The sequence below is a fragment of the Anabrus simplex genome, chromosome 3 (genome assembly GCF_040414725.1).
Source record: "Anabrus simplex isolate iqAnaSimp1 chromosome 3, ASM4041472v1, whole genome shotgun sequence".
NCBI lineage: Eukaryota > Metazoa > Arthropoda > Insecta > Orthoptera > Tettigoniidae > Anabrus > Anabrus simplex.
The window spans coordinates 5,983,494-6,004,174 of record NC_090267.1 but is presented as its reverse complement, the minus strand read 5'-3'; the positions used below and the strand labels follow the sequence as shown (position 1 = coordinate 6,004,174).

At 40.3% G+C, this 20,681-nt stretch overlaps 1 protein-coding gene and 1 non-coding gene across 4 annotated transcripts in view; both read left to right on the top strand.

Annotated features, from left to right (window-relative positions):
* The first annotated feature begins 13,441 nt into the window (after positions 1-13,441).
* On the top strand, positions 13,442-13,518 carry TRNAS-CGA (transfer RNA serine (anticodon CGA)). Its single transcript has one exon. It is a non-coding gene; the product is annotated as a tRNA-Ser (tRNA).
* Positions 13,519-17,774: 4,256 nt separating this feature from the next.
* LOC136866915 (zinc finger protein 85-like) overlaps positions 17,775-20,681 on the top strand; it is a 67,589-nt gene continuing 64,682 nt past the window's right edge. For 2 of the 3 annotated variants that reach the window (XR_011017952.1, XM_068226904.1), the window contains exon 1: positions 18,601-18,996. The gene's annotated coding sequence lies outside the window, so the exon portion shown is untranslated. Of the gene's footprint in view, positions 17,788-18,600; positions 18,997-20,681 lie in introns of those variants that run through there. The other variant, XM_068226905.1, reaches the window with a different exon arrangement.

Here is a 20,681-nt window from a genome sequence, read left to right as displayed (position 1 = left end):
ACTCTGTACCTGCCATTCTTGTTATTTCTGAGTTTGAAAAGAAAATATAACCTTGTTAAATTTTAAATTAATTTTACTTTCGTAGCTTGAGACCTGTTCACCACCCCGCACCTTCTTTCACCTCTAACTACCACAAAAACACGGTAACAATAAACATGATTACTAGTATTTAAAAAAGCAGAAAGTAAAGTCATCTCCCTCCTGCTGATGGTATCACGACCTAGACAAAGGCAAAATACATTTTGCTGGGTGTTTTGGAGGCTTGCGTGTTTAAATGATAATTAGAGCTACGCTGGCAGGAGTATATGCTCCTGGTAGGGCACACAAGCCGGACAGATCTAAGGTGATGATCCAGACTAAGAGTGATATCTTAGTCCTCCAGGTTCCACCAGAAAAGTACATATTGTTCAATAACCAAATAGAGATGACCGGACAGTCCTAAACTTACAATGACTAAAGCGTGCTAAATGGCAACGATATGGATATATTGGAATATGGAATGTGAGAAATGTCTTTCAGGCTGGGGCAAGTAGAAAATTGGAGGAGGAATTACTTAAATATCAGATAGATGTGGCAGCATTACAGGAGATAAGGTGGAAGACAATCAAGGTGGCAGATCTACAGCACTACATTTTGTTCAATAGTGGGGAGGAAGAAAATAGAATAGGAACAGGGTTTATGGTGAAGAAATCGATCAGTCATAATACGACTGAAAAGCCTCAGACTATGCCGGTTAAGATTGAGAGGGAGATCTGCCATCATAGCACTAATTAGTGTCCATGGCCCAACAGAGGATGCAGAAGGGGAAGAGAAAGAACAGTTTTATGAAAAAATGGAGCAAGCTTATGACAAGTGCCCAAGTATGATGTTAAGTTGTCCTAGGGGATTACAATGCCAAAGTAGACAAAGAGAAAGAAAACTACCCAGTGGCAGGATATTGCAGTAAATACTAAGAATCCAATGCGAACGGATGGAATTTGATTGATTTTGCCTTTAGCAAGGAGCTGGTGATTAAAAGCACATTTTTCCCGATCCATAAAGAGACATGGATATCACCGGATGGTCTGACAAAGAGCCAGATAGACCATGTGCTGATAGATGCGCGACATGCCTCCAGTATTATCAATGTGAGAAGCATGCATGGTGCAGACAGTGATTCAGATCACACAATAGTGAGGATCAAGTTCCAAGAAAGACTGGCAATTAAACCCAGGGACAGAGCTGAGCAGAGCAAGGTCTATAATGTAGAGCTGTTAAGGGATGAGAAGAAGGAGGAAGAGTATAGAGACCGGCTGCAAAGAAAACTACAGATGGGCAGAAACGAGAATGTGGACATCAATAAAATGTGGGAAGAAACCAAGCTAGCAATAAATACAACAGCGCAGGAAGTACTTGGAGAGAGAAGGAAACAGTATAGAAATAAATGGTATGATGAAGAAGTCGGCAAGGTTCCCAGAAGAGAGAAATCTGGCCCGACAAAGAATGCTACAGAGACTTACTCGAAATTATATGGCAGTTTTTAAAGAGAAACTGAGAATAGCAAAGACATTGATAAGGAACAAGAAAAGAATAGAGGAAAGGGAGAGACTAGATGAAGTGCAGAAGAATTTTGAAAACAAACAAGGTAGAAAATTCTTCCTGGGGTTGGACAAATAAAAAAGGGATATCAACCTAGAGCAAATATGCTTAAGGATGAGACTGATAAACTGATTGTTGGAAAAGAACAAATTTGAGAAAGATGGGCAAAACATTTGCAAACATTACTTTCTGTCAGACCAACAAATGAACAAAAAGAAGGATCAGATAGAGAGATGAGTGTGAGGGGGAAGAGGGGAACAATGAGAATGCAGATGAGGATGAAGATGATGTGGGATCACGATCGGTTGAAGAAATAAGTGAAATTATAAAACAATTGAAGTACAGTACAGCCCCAGGGAAATACCTCATAACTGCAGAAATGGTAAAACTGGAGAAGGGTTCATGAGAAAATTACAAGAGATCCTTTTTTTTTTGTTAGTGGCGTTACGTCGCACCAACACAAACAGGTCTTATGGCGACGATGGGACAGAAAGGGGCTAGGAGTTGGAAGGAAGCAGCTGTGGCCTTAATTAAGGTACAGGCCCAGCATTTGTCTGGTGTGAAAATGGGAAACCACGGGAAACCATCTTAAGGGCTGCCGACAGTGGGGTTCGAACCTACTATCTCCCGAATACTGGACACTGCCACACTTAAGCGACTGCAGCTATCGAGCTTGGTCATGAGATAATTAAAAAGTTATGGGAAACAGGTAAAATGCCAGAGGACTGGACACTAGCAAATATATGCCCTATACATAAGAAAGGATCACCCATGCAATGCAAGAATTATCGAGATATATCCTTACTGAGTATAGTGTACGAAATCCTCTCTACAGCCATAACAAAGAGTTATTATAGGGGAGTACCCAGCTGGTTTCAGACCTGGAAGATCGACGACGGACCGTATGACTCTGGAAAATACATACGAATACAACGTTCGACTAGGGCATCTTTTTATATATTTTAAACAAGCCTATGACAAAGTAAAGAGATCGACATTATTGGAAACAATGAAGTACTTTAAATTCCCACAGAAATTAATGAAAATGACTGAGATGCATCTGGAGAACAGCAGAAATCAGGTAAAAGTATGGGGAAATCTGTCAAGATCTTTCAGAACCGATGAAGGCCTAAGGCAAGGAGATCCCTTATCATCAGTGTTATTTAATATAATGTTGGAGAACGCTGCAAGATCAATAACAAACTAATCCGGGTGGTAATATTTACAATAGACTGATCCAAGGTTTAGCTTATGCAGATGGTGGGGTGATAACTGCAAGAAGTAAATGGTCGCAAATAGGTCTTATGGCGACGATGGGACAGGAAAGGCCTAGGAATGGGAAGGAAGTGGCCATGGCCTTAATTAAGGTACAGCCCCAGCATTTGCCAATTGTGAAAATGGGAAACCACTGAAAACCTTCTTCAGGGCTGCCGACAGTGGGGTTCGAACCCACTATCTTCCGGATGCGAGTTCACAGCTGCGCGCTCCTAACCGCCTGACCAACTTGCCCGGTTCTTTTCCTTTTTTATGAACTTTGATGGCTGAAGATTTTTTCCAATGAGGACGAAACATGGTTTAGTGTTATTCTGAAAGGAATAAAGTTAATTTGTGTCGTAACTGTGGAAATCTCCTAAAAGTACCATAACACTTAATAACAAACAGACATAGTACACCTAGACTGCGGTACCAGCATAAAATATCTCCCTAAAGTTTTCAAATTTAACGCTGTTATATCCGAAAGGACAGGGCAATTAGAAATGTATTATTTCCCAGCAAAGTTGAGAAACCCTTCATCTCATGGAATAACTCTTACAACGGTACAGCTAACACCTCAGCTTTCTTCTTCTTATTTCTTCTTCCTCCTCTGATTCACAGTATGGTCTTCATTGTGCAGAATCTCATCAACAATATACCTGGTTAAAAAAAGAGAAATATTGTTATGCATACATGAAAGTAAACAACATTAGCCTACCTAAAGTTATGTTTAGATGCTACTGTACCTCTTTAAGTACCTAACTTTGATTCATATGACACAACCTTTGCAGCTCATCTTTGTTGAGTTTTGTTGGGGAGCCACCCTAATATGCCTCACCCACGACTATAAAGTAAAGGAAAAATAAAATTCTGTAACATCATTAAATATAATTCAGTAGTAGAAAATATTCAATCTATTATAATTACCACTAATTGGTCCTTCCTTCATTTCGTTGTCGGTTGATGCTCCACAAGCTTACAGTGATATGCTACATTATCCATCACAATACACAGGGTCCTATATTTTTTAATCCTATAATTAACTGTGTTTCTACCCACATCTGAGAGTTCTCACTGTTCATAGCACCATGATAATCTTGACTTTTCTTCAAATTTGTGGCAATTATCAAATCAGCACCTGTAAGAATTTTCAGGGTAGAAGTCCAAGATTACTTGTATTAATGACATTACTATAAACACTAATGTTTAATATTTTAGAAGAAATGTAACTGTTATGAACACCGAACCTATATCAAGCACTAAGAAATAGGAAGCTTAGAAGGTGTGCAATAGTCAGCTATATACTGATTCACGTGGAGATTGTCAGTACAGAATGAACCTAATAAAGAGGCCTATAGTACAAGTAATTTGCTGATACCAATATCCAGTAATATTACATGAACATACACTGGAGAAGTTTAAATTGAAGTGCATCTCTAAAGTTAATCGTTGGCCTAAAGTGAATAACTACAGGTCTTTTTAATAACCAACAGACCCCTTAACAGTGGAGAAATCAAATTCAAGAACCACTGATAGAATGCAGTGAAACAACAGATAGGGAATGTGCCACTGCCCTAAATGCAGACTGAAGCTGTAAGTTAAAATGATCCGTCCGTCCGCAAATATATTTCATACACATATGTAAGTCAATAAGAATATTGATGTTATGTAAGATCTCCGTCGATTTTTGATGGCCTCGACCCATTCTGCGTTATCAGAAGACTGTTGCTCAGATCTTATTAATGCTGTAGTATCTTTACTGCAATGAGGAAGTTCTTCTCTACCACCTACACTTCGCTGGATCCTTTGGGAAGAAATATTTGTTATTTCCAAGACCCTCTTGGGCTTAAGGTTATGATCGATCGTGCGCGTTGCTTTATGTCGCGTCACTTCTTCACATGTCATCTCTCTTGAGTTTGTGTCTGGTAGCATATCAATATCTACCGAGTTAACCTTATTGGACACATTCAGGGCTGATCCTTTATATTTTATAAATGAGGATCTGGTAAATGTTTCAAATTCTTCTCCGTTCGCGTTGTGAATTTCCTTCCCTATTTCATTTGTGATATGAATTTTCAAATCATTTAGCAAATTTTGGAGATGTTCTGATATCTTATTCAACAAACTCCTTTCAATGTCAAAAAGTTGATCTTTGATTTACATTCTATGCACAGCCATGTCGGTTTGCAATTCTTCCGTTTTGCAATATCATATTATCTTTTAGTTAGTTCTGAACAATGAAAGTGCTGCCACTGATGGCAACTCTCACATTCAACTGCTTCGTCCTTACTTGTTACTATTTTGGAGCAAATGTTACATTTGTCCTCTACGGTAGTAAACTCTGTGGTGAGCGGCATCTTGAGATCTCCTTGCACAATCAAATGCACACTCTGTTTCTTACTACCTTACTACTTAACCTCACTTTAGCCTGTGAGTAATTTCAAATACACAGCACTTTTTACTTATTTTGTCGTTATGCAATTTTGTATCACTTAGCATTATATTACCGAATAATGTACCTCAGAAGACAATTTTAGTAAATCTCTGAGATCAGAGTTAGGCTCACTTGCTAACTTATAATACACAGTTTCACGGTCACGTGATTCACAGCGTTCTACTCTTCAAGAAAAATCGAGGTCATGAATTGCTTCAAACGTTGAAAGAAGAAGGATTCACTCTTGTCAACAGCAAATCTGACAAGACATACTTTGCATACAATGGAAGCAGTACAATTTTTTTTTCAAATGTGCTGGACTTAAACTAATTGATTGTAAGGTATGCTACTCAGCTCCAGAGTAAATATTAAAGAAGCACTCTCCAGTCTCAGCGATCTTTGATTTGGATGTTCTCTCTCACCCACCAATCGTTATGAAGCCTATAGCTCGAAAACTTAATGAGAGTGTCCTCCTGCAAAGCACTGAGAAGATCATTGACTTAAACCACAAAAAATGAAAAATGAATTGTATACTGCAGCTTCTGCTTTAGAAGATATCTTCGAATCTGCCTTCATCACAATAACTCCGCGAAAATCCGAAAAGTGGTTCGATCAGACCTGCTATTTGGAAAGAAAACAAGTTCTTAAGGCTCTTCAGGTGGCAAAAACAATACTGAATATGGAAGACTTAATTAACTACAGCCTGCTCAGAAGTAAATACAATGAACTACTGACGACTTCTAGAAACAAATATATTGAACTTGAAGCAATGAAGATGGCTGACGTTGCCATTAGCATTAAAACCACGTAAAGTTCCAACAATTAGTAAAACAGATATGAATACCTGAGAGAAACACTTCTCACTCACCCTAAGTCAACAAAGATCCTTAACAGCCTATTCAAGAAAGTACGTTGAAACAGACAGGGCAGGCATCACTCTATTCTCCCAGAAAGAGGTCTCTCACACTATACTTAAAGTAAAAGATGGAAAAGCACCGTGTTCTGAAAGCATTTTCAGTGAACACATTAAAGCTTCAGCAAATGTATTATTTCCATCCATAACGAATTTTATGAATCTATGGTTGTTACTAGGAGACATCCCGAAAGCGTGGAAAACCTCCACATTGAAGGTTCTATAAAAAGGAAACGGTAACTTGCTTGATCCACATTCCTATAGAGGGATTGCTCTGGAAAATAATTTGTTAAAGATACTCACCAAGTTAATAACCACTCGATTGACGGAAGAAATTGAAACCAAACTTCCTGAAGAGCAATTTGGATTTAGAAGAGGAAGAAGTACTCTGAAGAAATCTACTGGACGATATACATAACATCTTACGACTTCTAAGCGGTAAATTTCACACAATGTTCGTAGATTTTTCCAAGGCCTTTGATAATCTTAAAAGAAACAATATATCGTCGAAGCTTGAGTCTTTTGTTGAGGACAAGGCTCTCACTATTCTAATCCATAACATGTTAAGAAATAATACTGTCATCATTTCAGACAATATAACTTCATCGAGGGAGATCACGCAGACAAATGGCGCTCTAGAGGACGACTGTCTCAGTCCTTTATTGTTTAATGTAGCTATCTGTGATGTGGTTCAAGCGATAAAAGAGGTGTCGAACGAAGTAAACACGTATTTATATGCTGATGATATGGCTCTAGGATCACACGATGTTAAAGACCTACAAAAGCACTGAATGCACTGGAGAAGTGGACAGACACAAATGAATTGCAAGTGAACATTGAAAAGACTGTCTACATGATTTTCAGGAAGGGAGGATGAACATCATCAAGTGGGAACATTAAACAACGTAAACAGTTTTAAATACCTGGGCTTGACGATGCAGATGACAGTAAACTCCCTTAGACTTCATATTAGGCTACGTACTGCGGCAGCTATGAAAGCTATATTTGACATCAAGAATTTAAATTATCTCTTAAGATGGCCATGATCTTGTTTGACGCAAAAAATAATCCGTATTTTAACATATGGACTGGAAATCATTTGGGATAAGCTAACAAAGAATGTCTTACACACTCTAGAAAAATCAAAGCCCGATTCTTAAAGACAACCCTCTGTGTGTCCAGATTTACTAGATCAAGACTAGTTTATGGACTTGCAAAGGAGCCTTTTTTAATAGAAGATTTGAGATTCAAGCTCGCTCTACCTTGGAAGAAACTCTTGGATGAATGATTGGCCAAAAGTAATTATATTTGTACTGAATTCTGTTCGACTGAAGCAATGACGAATAGAACTTGGACCATTACAAACCAGAATCTCTGACATTTTGTCAATTCTATGGCAATTCATGGATACTGCTATAAACTCTGCAAAACTACGATCTTTCATGAACCTCACGATGGTTATGTGTGTGCACTGTGTGATTCGACTTGTCCTCGTTACCATGTTGTGGAATGCTCTAAGCGAAATAGGCCTATAATAGGCTTATGCTTAAATGACATGTAATCGCTTTATATACACAAATTGTGTGCTCTATGAAATTGCAATAAGAATACACGAAGGCTGGGTCTGTAAACCGTATTGACGTCGAGACAAGACATGTTTAGCTTAGGTTAGGCTCATAACGAAATATTTTCCATTTTAACTTATTATCACTGTCAGAATCTTATCATAGAAATAAAATTAAAAATTAAATGAGCCCTTACCCCAATTAATTGTGAAACTCTTGTCGTAAGGTCCATATCACTACGAGTGATAACTCGTCGTCTTCCTTTTCCAATACCTCGTAGCAATCTCTGAATTGATTTTTGTGAACGAGATAACGTTTCTTTCCTTTTCGTAGGAGTTCTTGATCATTTTTCGTGCTCCTTAGACATCCTAATTCAATTCTGTTCGTAAGTACCAATACTGGACGAAACAGGACCATAATTAATTTAATGATGGGTTCATTATTTCACACAAACTACGTTATTAAATGCATTATTCGAAGATGCCACAATTCTACTTACGTGGCATTAGACACAGAAAAAGAAAATATGTTTTAATTATACCCGCAAATGTAAAACTAGTGACTTTAACAATTTTGCAGTGCCAATATGTAATATCTTGTCTTGTCTTGATAATTTAATGGGTTTCGCGTGAAAGCGGTCTACCCAGTCACAGATCCTATTATAAAACTCAAAGTATGGAGGAGGCGAAAACACAGAAGATAAAATGTAAAAGGGAGGTTATGAATTCAACTACAAATCTACAAACACTGAAGTAACACCAGGACACAAGGTACAAAGCTTCACGTCAGAGTAACCCATACTTGGCGACTTTCTACACACACGCACATTACCTGGTCAACACATAAGGATGTGACAAAGGGACATAAATTATAGGAAAGAGTTGGTGTCAGAAAGGAAATTCGATAAATCAACTACCGTAGTGGGCGTGGGATCGAGTATCCAAACTGACACTTGGGTGGGTAACGCGAATTGCTTCCGGAAAAACGGCTGTAACCATTTTCGCCTACTAACTTCGAGCAACGGGCACTGAAACAATATATGATTAATGGTAGCAACCGAGGTACGACATTTACAGAGGTTAGACTCGACCAACTTTATACGAAATTATTGATCCGGCGTGCACATATGATTAAGCCACAAACGGATAATATTAGTAATGCGACGTCTAGTATAAGAATGATTAGTAAACCACGGAGAACGTGGGACGTTCGGAAGGATGGTAAACAAGCTCCGTCCTGTACGACACGCGGGGTTGCTCCACTCATTCTGCCATAACTGTCTTATCTTCAATACTCCATTAAGGGTAACGCCAAATAAAACGCAACACCCTGTCCTTGAGCTGCCCCCTGAGCCAAGGCATCCGCCTGTTCATTACCTGTGATATTTGAATGACCCGGAACCCAAAGTAAGGTAATCCTTTTACCGAGGTGTTGAAGATCGAAACAGAGTTTACGAAGATTTTGAACATACCAATTTGACCGGAAACTGGGATTATTTAAGGCTTGAAGCACACTCAGGGAATCGGAGGCGAGGTACGAATTAACTAGATGCGAATACTTGACGTATAGTAAGGCTTGACGGATTGCGAAAGCCTCCGCCGTGAAAATAGAAGTATCCGATGGGAGTGAAAATTGCTTTGAAATATATAAATCTGGTGAGAAAAAGGCCGTCCCCACACCTGGAGGGGTGAAAGTTTTGGACCCATCAGTATAGAATATAGGTGCAAAGGAATGAACATCCTGGGACAAAGTTAGACGGACACTGTGTGTCCGGGCGTTGCCTACGCTATAATAGAAGGCCTGGACAAGCCGACACATTTCTGGGCGAACAAACTAGTTCACGCAATGGCCGCTTGGATCGCGTTTATGTTCTATTGTTCTCATGTTCTGTCTACATCCTTGCATTGAAGATTCATACAATAACGCGAAATAATACATTTTTTATCATTATGCCCGGTGTGAATCAGATATAAATATATAAAACAACTTAAAACACACTATACTTCATAGATTTCTTTCATTTTGCACTTGTATATCACACAAAAATAGGGAAATAAATAGAAGTACTCACCCGATTTTTCCCTATTACTATAATTTCAACACTTTTCTGCTCAGAGGCTTGCTGTTGAATTTGTTTAATAAATCACAGTCATTAGTCACTTTCATTGCTTAGTTATCAAGAACAGGTCTGAAAAAATTTTGTAAGTATAACGTCTGTGATGTGTGATTGATCACAGTCGCGGCAATGAAACGTCTCTTTAAACTTTGGAGCGGTAAGGAATTTCAGCTTTCGGACAAGGTTACTTTTTCCGAGATATCCTAACGCCCGCGTTGTAAATATTAACACATTTTTAAGAAAAAAACGAATTTGCGTGAAGGGTAGCGCAAAGCTCCCCGATCTTGAGCCCTTATTAAGCACATAAGTGGACTGTCCGTAACACAAGACGACAGCTGTTCCAAACAAGATCCACAATCTGTCTTCTCCTCTGCGACCCTAACTAAATAACCGCCGACCATAGCCAATGCAGATAGCTCCATGGAAACAGGTTCTCCTGTAAAATGAGAAAAAAAATGTGAAAGTGTCAGCGATCATTTAAACGAACATGCATAATACAGCGTAACCGATATTGAAATAACGCAATTACCTCGAATAGGCACGTCGAGTAATTCCAAAACACTTCCGGGAATAACAACCGAGGTGGAAATATCACTGGCTGTTCTCCGCCGAATGGTGTCCATTAACCTGAACTTCTGAGATTCTACATTAGAAGTGTCAGAAGGATTGATCATACCACATTTCAAAGTCGTCTCTTATGCATATAAACACGACCTGGCGTCCATCATATCATTGAAACTTCCATTCCTTCTCAAATGACTAAATAACAGTTCAATGTCATCACTGGAAAGATTTCTACTGAGAATATAATGAAATCCATTTGAAAGTAAATACTTTATACACTTTACCGTTGAATGTGTTGTGATCATAAGAACTTCATATGTTTCTTGACTGAATGTATTTAACTTCTGACCAGATTTTTGAATTGTGTCAACGTACGGCAGAAATTCCTCTGTTAACCACAAAAACCTATCGTCAGTCAATTCGGTGAAAATTTTCTTGCCTGTGTTCCTGGAATGGTAACTTTGTTTTATGTTGCACACATCGTGTATGTCATGCCATTTCCTTACATATTCTAAAAATTTAATTGTTTCTCTCAGACTTACATGATCAGACACTGACTCAGGAGCGACAATAGGCAGTGTTTTTAGTGCTGCAGTGACATTAAGGGAAAATAAATACTTTGCTCTTTTAACATTCATTTTTTCGAGGTTGGAGGGGTACACAACCTTCCTTGTTAAACAACGGACTGGTTTAACAATGGATTTTTTCTGCATATTGTACAGTCTTTTTACATGTTCACTTGAAATCAAAGTTTCTCTATAACGAAGATCCTTTGCTAGAAACTGAGACCTAATATTTTTCAGAACATGGCTGGAATCAAAACTGAGGAACAGGGGTCTGCTTTCATCATTAGGATGTTTTATTTCAGGCAAGATTGGACCTCCACACAACTCTTTCATCATATTCGAATTCACAGAGCAATTGTCTGTCACTAAGCGTAGGATTAAAAATCCAGTTTCTTCTACTTCGCTAATTACTTTCATTGTCAGTGTTAACAGCTGGCTGCCAGTTAACTGCCTAGTGAAGTAAAATGCCACGGAATAAAAAGCAGAGTAACCTGTTAGCCACGGCTTCACCTCGGCCCAAGTCTTCTATTTCATTTTCCGAAAATCCAAGGAACTGGTCCATTTTACGGTCATATCCCACTCTGGCTTTAATTGCCATCTCGTCAATAACGAGAGACCCCAATTTTTCTTCTGGACATTCCAAATTACTGTATTCGTGCTGTAGTCTTTCTTTTATTAAAGATGTGACTCCAGTTTCCCCATTAGAGAAGCCAATGTACCTTTTTAGTGTTTTCGGATGAGGAATTTTGAGGCAGTTTACAGATCTTATGAAACGGTATCCTGTCGGAGCTTTCCTATGCCAAAGTGTACAAATTTTAAGAGTTGTTTCGCCGTATGTAATGTGTGCTTTACTATAAGCTTCAATTTGTTCGATTAGAAACAGTGCTTTTATCACCCCATTTTCTCCATCTTTCTGAATTTTCTGGATTTTCTCTTCTAGAGGAGACTTCTGTTTCTTATTAGATTTCAGCTTTTTAATTTCACTTCTCAGTTTTACTACAGTTTTTCTTAGCCTACAATTTGATTTATATTTTAAAACAAATTTCCTTTTGATATTCTTGTGCTTGTCTTTGTAGTCAAATACTGAAGGCGTTTGGGTGCCTACATCAGAGTTTAACACGTTTTCGAGTTCTATAGAAGGGTGTTGATCATCTGCGTCCACTGGTCTGCAGTCTATTTTCTTTTGTTTAATCGGTGAACTACATGCCCTCACACCGGGGTCTTTCCTACGCTTAAGAATTTTTTTCTTGTGATCAGGGAAATTATTAAAAACTGTCGGCACTTTGTTGGGGAGCAGAATTCTCCTCACAGTACTTACACTGTAATCTGATTCGACAAAGTGCAAGCTACATATTCTGGAGCTATCATTAGGAGCCCAAAGAGATCCTTTTCTGCTGCCCTGTCGAGAAATAGCAACCCTCCATTTCCCCCATAAACTCGGATCTTTAGGAAAAATATGAAAATTTATTTTTGTGTCTTTCTTCGCTGCGTTAGATGTGCAGTTAGGCACGCAACAATAAACCACCTTAACCTACAGAATGGAAAGAGAAACTTGACGGTAATTTGGAAGCGCATAACCAAACAAATGTTAAATGCATCTCAGCAACCATCCATATACTGCAAATCGTGAGACCAACTAAATTTAAAAACGACAAAACTCTTCATATATCATGTTAGGTAAGGCCTTACCTTATAAACTGAAGTTTAATATGTTATTTCTTCTCATAAAACATGCTGCAGTAACACACGTAAACATAGGATTCGCGCCAAACAATAGAACATAACCGCGAACCTAGCGGTGGAAATGAGAAAAACCACTACCCCGCTTTTAATGCAAGAAATTGGCTCTCTGTCCAGGCCTCTAGTATCTAGTAGGCTTTGGTCCGGGTCGGGCCTCCCGATGTCAGGGACATAATAGTTTGCGTGAAAGGGAAGAATGTAATTAGCTGTGGACGGGTGCGAAGGTAACTAAAGTTACAATATGCCCATGCCAGGGCAGGGTAACGGTGTAGAGGTATACCTTTATCTTGATAGTAACGTACTAGTAATGATAATTTAGGGAGGGTTGGGTGTGAGTTAAGAGGTTGGGTCCTTAGAATAAACTTGTAGCAAGCAATTTTCTCAGCAATCGAAACAGACTTTCAACGTATTAGGTCGTGTTACGTACATGTAGTACGCGTTGAAGAGATGTTAAGTACAGAACAAAAATGGCCAGCCGGACACCAGTGGGATCCGAACCCACAACCTCCCGATTTCGCGTCGGTTGCTCTACCAATTGAGCTATGGTGGCCTAGGCCATCTTTGTTCTGTTTGAAAGGATCTGAGCTACAGGTCTGGCACTGCTGCTAGCACACTGTAGAGTGCGTTTACGTGGCCCGTTGTGGGGCATGTGCTAGCAGCAGTGCCAGACCTGTAGCTCAGATCCTTTCAAACAGAACAAAGATGGCCTAGGCCACCATAGCTCAATTGGTAGAGCAACCGACGCGAAATCGGGAGGTTGTGGGTTCGGATCCCACTGGTGTCCGGCTGGCCATTTTTGTTCTGTACTTAACATCTCTTCAACGCGTACTACATGTACGTAACACGACCTAATACGTTGAAAGTCTGTTTCGATTACCATGCGGTCGTGAAAATTCAATATTAATTTTCTCCGCAGTTTTAATGGGAATTCCGAAGCCTCAACCAGTGTTGCATTGTTGGGGGAAGATTGTAGAGCCCCAATACAAAGTTTAATAAACTGTACTTGAAGCGAATCCAATTGAGCAAGTTTTTGATTGGCCGCCGTATGGATGATCCCCGAGCCATAATCTAAGGTCGAACGAATAATATTGCGATATAATAGGAGCATAGTACTGGGATCCGATCCGCAAGATCTCTGTCGTAGGGCAAACAATAATGTTGAACGTGGGCGTGCCATAACAATACCTAGATATTTAGTCGACTGGACAATCGGGATCGAAAATCCTTGGAAGCGTATGGGCGGATGATCCGTACGCTGAGACCAAGAGAACACTACCGCTCGACATTTGTCGTAGGACACGTCGAGGTGATGATCGTGAAACCAAGTATCGAGATCCAGTAGAGTCTTATGTAATGACGTGTAAACCTCTTCAAGTGATGGGAGACTTAGATATATCACTAGATCATCGGCAAATTGTATCATGCGTGCACTGCGTGTAATAGTTTTCTCTAGGGACATCGAATAGTGTAAATAAAATCGGACTGAGAATGTCCCCTTGAGGGAGCCCCGTAGACGTCATACGTGCTTGAATCTGAGGAAAGTGTTTTAGTTGAAGCGTTCTGTGCTTCAGCATGTTCAATAAAATATTAACGAAAAGAGGCGGGAAATTCTAATTGAGCAATTTTTGGAGTAACACTTTGAGGTCAACATGATCATAAGCTCCACGTAAATCAAAAAAGATAGCCAGCAAGGGTTCTTTCCGACAACGTGCTAGATTGATATCTGTTACCAAAAAGTTAATGGCATCAGAGGCAGATCCACCCGGTAGGGAGGTATATTGATAATTGGGCAACAACTGATAAAAATCTAGCGACCATTTGAGGCGTTCCAGAATAATTTTTTGGAAAAGTTTTCTAAGGCATTGTCCCAGGTAAATGCCCCTATACCTATCGGGAAGGACAGGGTTTTTGCCTGGTTTCAACAGAGGGACCAGATAAAATTCGTTCCAGGTGGAAGGGATGTGAGCCAACTCGAGACAGCGATTGAAAATCTGTAGTAAGTGCTGACGAGCTAAAGGGGGAAGTTGCTTTAAGACTGAATACGAGATCTCATCCCGTCCAGGTGTCGAATTATGGGATGTGTTGATGACCAGGTTTAATTCTTGGATATCAAATGGGCTCATGAGTGACGAAACTTTATTTGAGCTGGAAGGAATAAAGAAACTATAATGTGGGGCTACAAAATCCGGCGTAAGTTGCTGAAAAAAGCTTGCCAGAGCCTCCATATTGAAATTTACTTTAGATGGGGTACTAATTAGACGGCTGGATAGGCCGGCTATTGCTCGCCATATATGTTTGGACGGCGACTGTCTATTTAGGGATGCAAGGAAGGTTTTCCAAGCTAGTCGGCGTTTGTCGTTAAAGACCTTCTTAGTTTGGGCGACCAGGACTTTGTAGTGTAAGTACGCTTGGAACGTACCCAAACGGCGAAAGGAGCGCAGAACTGCTTTCCGTTGTGATATTAAGGCTGCACACTTTGCGCCCCACTAGCGTGCATAATGAATAGATTTAGGTCGGAAATGTGGTTGTATAGGATGGTATAGATCTAAATATTCATTGATAATTGCCGTGAAGGAATTATAGAACACCTGTTGAGCGTCAAAATCAGATAATTTTTGAACCAAAAACTGTTGAAACTGTGAAGTATTGAAGGGGAGCATACGTCTGCTCGCTTTAAACGGGGACAGAGCGGCTGGTAGAAAGTCAGCCAACCCAATAAAGATGGGGAAATGATCACTGGAATGAGTGTCCTTGACGACCTCCCATTCCATGCGGTGTGCCAGATCGCTAGAACATATAGATAAATCTACAGCACTCTTATTTACAAGCGGTGACGTCACTCGAGTTGGTGAGTCGTCATTCAAAATGCGTAAATGATATAATGCCGCAATTTTAGCTATTTCATTACCTTTAGGGCACGAAACTTCGCATCCCCAGCTCTGATGGTGCCCGTTTAGATCTCTCCCGAGGATAAAGGGGTGTGGAAGTTGCGAAAAAATTCGTCCAATTAGAATATGTACCTTGGATTCGCGGGGGACAATAGATAGAAATAAAATGTATGTTGGCGACCACAATGGCGACTACCTGTGTACCTGGTATGCTATAAGTAAAAGATGTCGAAGAGAATAAAATTGTAGGTTGTTAGCTACCAAAGTACAAGCCCCGTCATAACCATAATTGTCATGACGAATACAGGTATAATTGGGTATGTGAAATCGTTTGGCCGGAGCCAACCAAGTTTCACTAATTAAAATTATATGAGGGTTATATGAATCAATCAGTAAAAGTAGTTCGTGTCTCTTGTGTACGACACTACGTGCATTCCACTGTATAATTATCATTTGAGGAGACAGATAATGTTAATGAATTGAGAAGTGCCAGTGCTTCCTCCTGCATGGTGAGGAGCATCTTTGACCATTTAGAGTCGTTTTCCGCTGCCCTTGCATAAGCAGATATTTTATCTGAATTAGCTGTAATTGTGGCAGTTACCGAGTTCGAGGCCCAGGTTCGTTCTTGCTTCGAGGTAACAGTAGAATCCACCCGCCTGGAAGTAACCCGTATGCTCTTCCCAGATACAGAAGGTGTAGGAGGTATTGCACTCGTGGAGGAGGGTGGCACGACATCCCTGGACATCGTAACCTGGGGAACGATCATGACTAGGCGGAGAAGTTCTCGAAAGACGAGGAAATTGTTGCAGGGACGAGAGGGGCCTGAATCTATTATCTGCCGGAGGGAAGAAAGACTCTGAGGAGAAAGTAGAAACTTCCAGAGCCTGCTTTTTTTCAATTCTTGTTGCCGCTTATGTTCGGGGCAGTGAAGAGATTTCACTGAATGTTCCCGGAACAATTGAGACATTGTCTACGAGAATCCGTACATTCTTGAGTTTCATGATTGTGGGCGCAATTGGCACATCTAGGGTTTTGAGCCCTACATTTTTTTCTAGTATGGCCATGGCGTTGACATCGACGGCAAATAGTAGGTTGAAACACAAATGGTTCAACCCGGGTACGAATCCGATAAATAGAAATGAATGAAGGTAGAGTCTGGCTACGAAAAGTTAATGGTGCCAGTGGGAATATATGTGACCTGTCCATCCTGCGCGGAGCGTCTTTTCATCCGCTGAGCGCCGACTAGAGGTTGCAAATTTCATCTTCAGTCAAATCCCTATCTACCCCTCTGATAACTCCAACCTTATATAGAGACGCTGAAGGAATAAACGCTTTAAGATGTTTTCCCTTTAAAATAAGATTTGTTAAGAACTGATTAGCCTTAGTTCTTGTCTGAAATTCGATTTGAATCCGATGGCAACCTCACCTAGAAATTTGGCTAACACCCTCAAATTTCCGGTCATAAATTTTTTTTCCAAGAGCCATTGGATGTATGCTGCCCAATTTTCTACTTTCTTCAATGGCTTCCACAAAGACTATGTAGGGGCCAGTATGACTACCATCGTATATCTGTGCTTCAGGTTCTGGAACAGATACATCAATTTTAGTAGAGGGAGCAAGGTTACGTTCAGGTGGGGTTTTATCATTTAACACAATAGTTTCCTCCATAGGGATCGCGCGACTATAAACTAAAACAGACTCCTCCTCCATACTATTTCCCCCACTCGACTCCGCCATGAGGCCCGGAGTGAGTTGGGAAATCAACACATAGAATACTTACAAACTCTCTCGCCGCTCCCAATTAAGAGAGAGAAATAATGGAACGCTATACCGATTCCGAACCTAACCGCACACAACACACAGGAACACGCTAGCGCCGAGAGCCACACGTCCACTCGCCACCGGGAACCAGCGCGAACTGCCCTGTAATATCTTGCAATTCAAAAAATAAATCCTGACTGCATAGTGCCAACTTGCTAGATTAACAGTAATGCAATTCACAAAATAAATCCTGACTGCATAGTGCCAACGTGCTAGATTAACAGTAAATGTAAGTTGCCGTATCGATAAGTAGGATCCTTAACTGTATGGTTACCGACACCGAATCAAAATCTAAGAGTTAAGAAAAGTAACTTTAAATCACAACCTGAACATTACAGGGGAGTAAGGGTAAGGTTGCACCTTTAGTGTACGGGCTTACGTGCTCAGGAGTTTTTTCTTTTTGCTTGCTTGATTATGCTTGTTGTTTAAAGGGGCCTAACATCGAAGGTCATCGGCCCTTTTTTTTTTAATATATAGATACCGGTATAAAAGCAGTCATTAGCACACGAGCTGAGAGAGTACGAAGGTCAAAGAAGAGTCACGGAGGTTGGAGGTTAAACACAAAATTACTGCGAATTAGAAATTTCCTGGTGCACTCAGTGACCCGGTGTATGATTCCCAGGTCAAGATATTTGTTCGTAACGAGCTAGAAGCTCGTTGGTTGTTTATAATTTACGATTACATGCACATGGTTATGAGGGTGTTTAGGGGTTGTAGTAAGGATGTAAAGGAGAAGGCATATAAGTCTCTGGTAAGACCCCAACTAGAGTACCGGTATGGTTTCAGTGTATGGGACCCTCACCAGGAATACCTGATTCAAGAACTGGAAAAAATCCAAAGAAAAGCAGCTCGATTTGTTCTGGGTGATTTACGACAAAAGAGTAGCGTTACAACAATGTTGCAAAGTTTGGGCTGGGAAGAATGAGAGAAAGAAGCCGAGCTGCTTGACGAAGTGGTAGCTTATGTTCCGAGCTGTCAGCGGAGAGATGGCGTGGGATGACATTAGTAGACGAATAAGTTTGAGTGGCGTCTTTAAAAGTAGGAAAGATCACAGTATGAAGATAAAGTTGGAATTCAAGAGGACAAATTGGGGCAAATATTCATTTATAGGAAGGGGGGTTAGGGATTGGAATAACTTACCAAGGGAGATGTTCAATAAATTTCCAATTTCTTTGAAAACATTTAAGAGAAAGGTAGGAACACAACAGATAGGGAATCTGCCACCTGGGCGACTGCCCTAAATGCAGATCAGCAGTGACTGATTGATACCGTACTTCACAATATCCGGTTTGGTTTCGAAGTGGCAGATATGTAGTTACTTGATGTTGCTATGCTATAAAATTGTATTGTATAATGCGTATGAGGTATTTCGCGCGTCGTTATACAGTTTTAATCCGTTACTTCCGTTACTTCTCCAAGATTTGTTCCTGAAGGAATTGTGATTTCTATAACTTGAAACTGTGTCCACAAACTCTTAACATACTGTTGATAAAGTTCAAGGCTCAAACAATTACGGTACTTTTGCTGATGTTTTGGATCTGTTTAGTGAAATACATCGTAAGTAATCTTTCTTTATCCAGAATCAGGTGAAACTGTTCTCTAAATCCACATATTTTGTGATAGCACTATTTTTGAATGGTTTAGGAGCTGAAAATGTGTACTCATACAACCATGGGCCTATGACCTTCGATGATAGGCCCCTTAAAACAACAAGCATCATCATCATCATCATCATCATACAACCATAGCTTGTGCGTGACGATTGCCGGCAAGTCTTTCCCTCTTGTCTTGCGTCAATGTATATCTGACTTTCACTTAATCGGATATCCAAATTTCATGCTATGGATGATTTTTCTGAAGTGATACGCAGGTGAACCATTGAGGATGATCATGTTAGAAGGAAGTAACAAGATTTAGTGTAAAATAATTTTATTGACGTGTTATTCAACTCACCTGTGCGTGCGATTTAAGAGGGATACACTGCATGTTATTTTGTTTTCTTACCTTAAAGGCTACAGAACGTGTTAGTGGTAATGTGCCAGGTTTGAAATCTTGAGAGTTCTAACATTTAGGTGTTCTATAAGATGATCTGTGCTCCTGTAGATTTTTTTTGGTATATCAGTGTTATTTTGGAGATTCTCCTGTGCCATGTCAGTACCACACAACATCTATATGCAGTTTACTACCAGTATTCACTCCTGACATTTTCTTTATGTGCATTATTATAAATGTAAGCTGCCTCTGTGGATCAGCGGTAGAGTGTCGGCCTCCGGATCCCAAGATAGCGGGTTCAAACCCGGCAGAGGTAGTCGGATTTTTGAAGGGCGCAAAAAAGTCCATTCGACACTCCATGTCGTACGATGTCGGCATGTAAAAGATCTCTGGTGACACATTTGGTGTTTACCCGACAAAATTCATTAAAAATCTCAGCCATAGACGCCCAAGAGAGTTTCGGTTTACTCGGTCTGCCATCTAGTGGTGGCCTAGAGTAAAACGGAACGTCGAAATTGACGAGCAGACAGCCAGATGGCGTCAAATTGAAATGTCTGCACACGGTAGCTGAGGCCATACGATTAAAGATTATAAATGTAGGCTGCCTCTCTTTTGTTAGATATTTTCTGGGAATTTTTGCTGCCTAAAAGAACTTCTTCAGGACATGGAGACAATAGAACGCCTTTGCTGGCAGGACCTAGTGTTTACAGTGCACTGTCGTTTGTTTACAAGCTCAGGAAGGATGTTGTCAAGAGGCGCTCAGCGCTGCCATCCTCTGTACTTAGGAACTAATGAGTGGTACTTCAATAGCTGGTGGTGGTGATTATTGTTACACTGGTTAGACCTTTGGTCTGGATTGGTTCTTGCCGTGCGGACGGTTAGGATAGGATCTGGACAAGACCATTGGTCTGGACGGTTGGAAGACGATTAGTCTGGACGGTTATTATTCTTGCCATGGACAAGACGATTGGTCTGGATGGTTAGGATTTTTGCCGTGGACAAGACGATTGATCTGGATGGTTAGGATTCTTGTCTTGAACAAGACCATTGGTGTGGATGGTTAGAAGCTGCAAAGCAGCCCTAAGCCCCTAATTTCATGAGGAAACACGATTGGTCTTTAGGATTCCTACTGTGGACGAGACAATTGGTCTGGACGTTTATGATTCTTGCCATGGACAAGACCATTGGTCTGGACGGTTAGAAGCCACAGAGTGGCCCTAGGCCTCTAGTTTCGTGTGGAAACACGATTG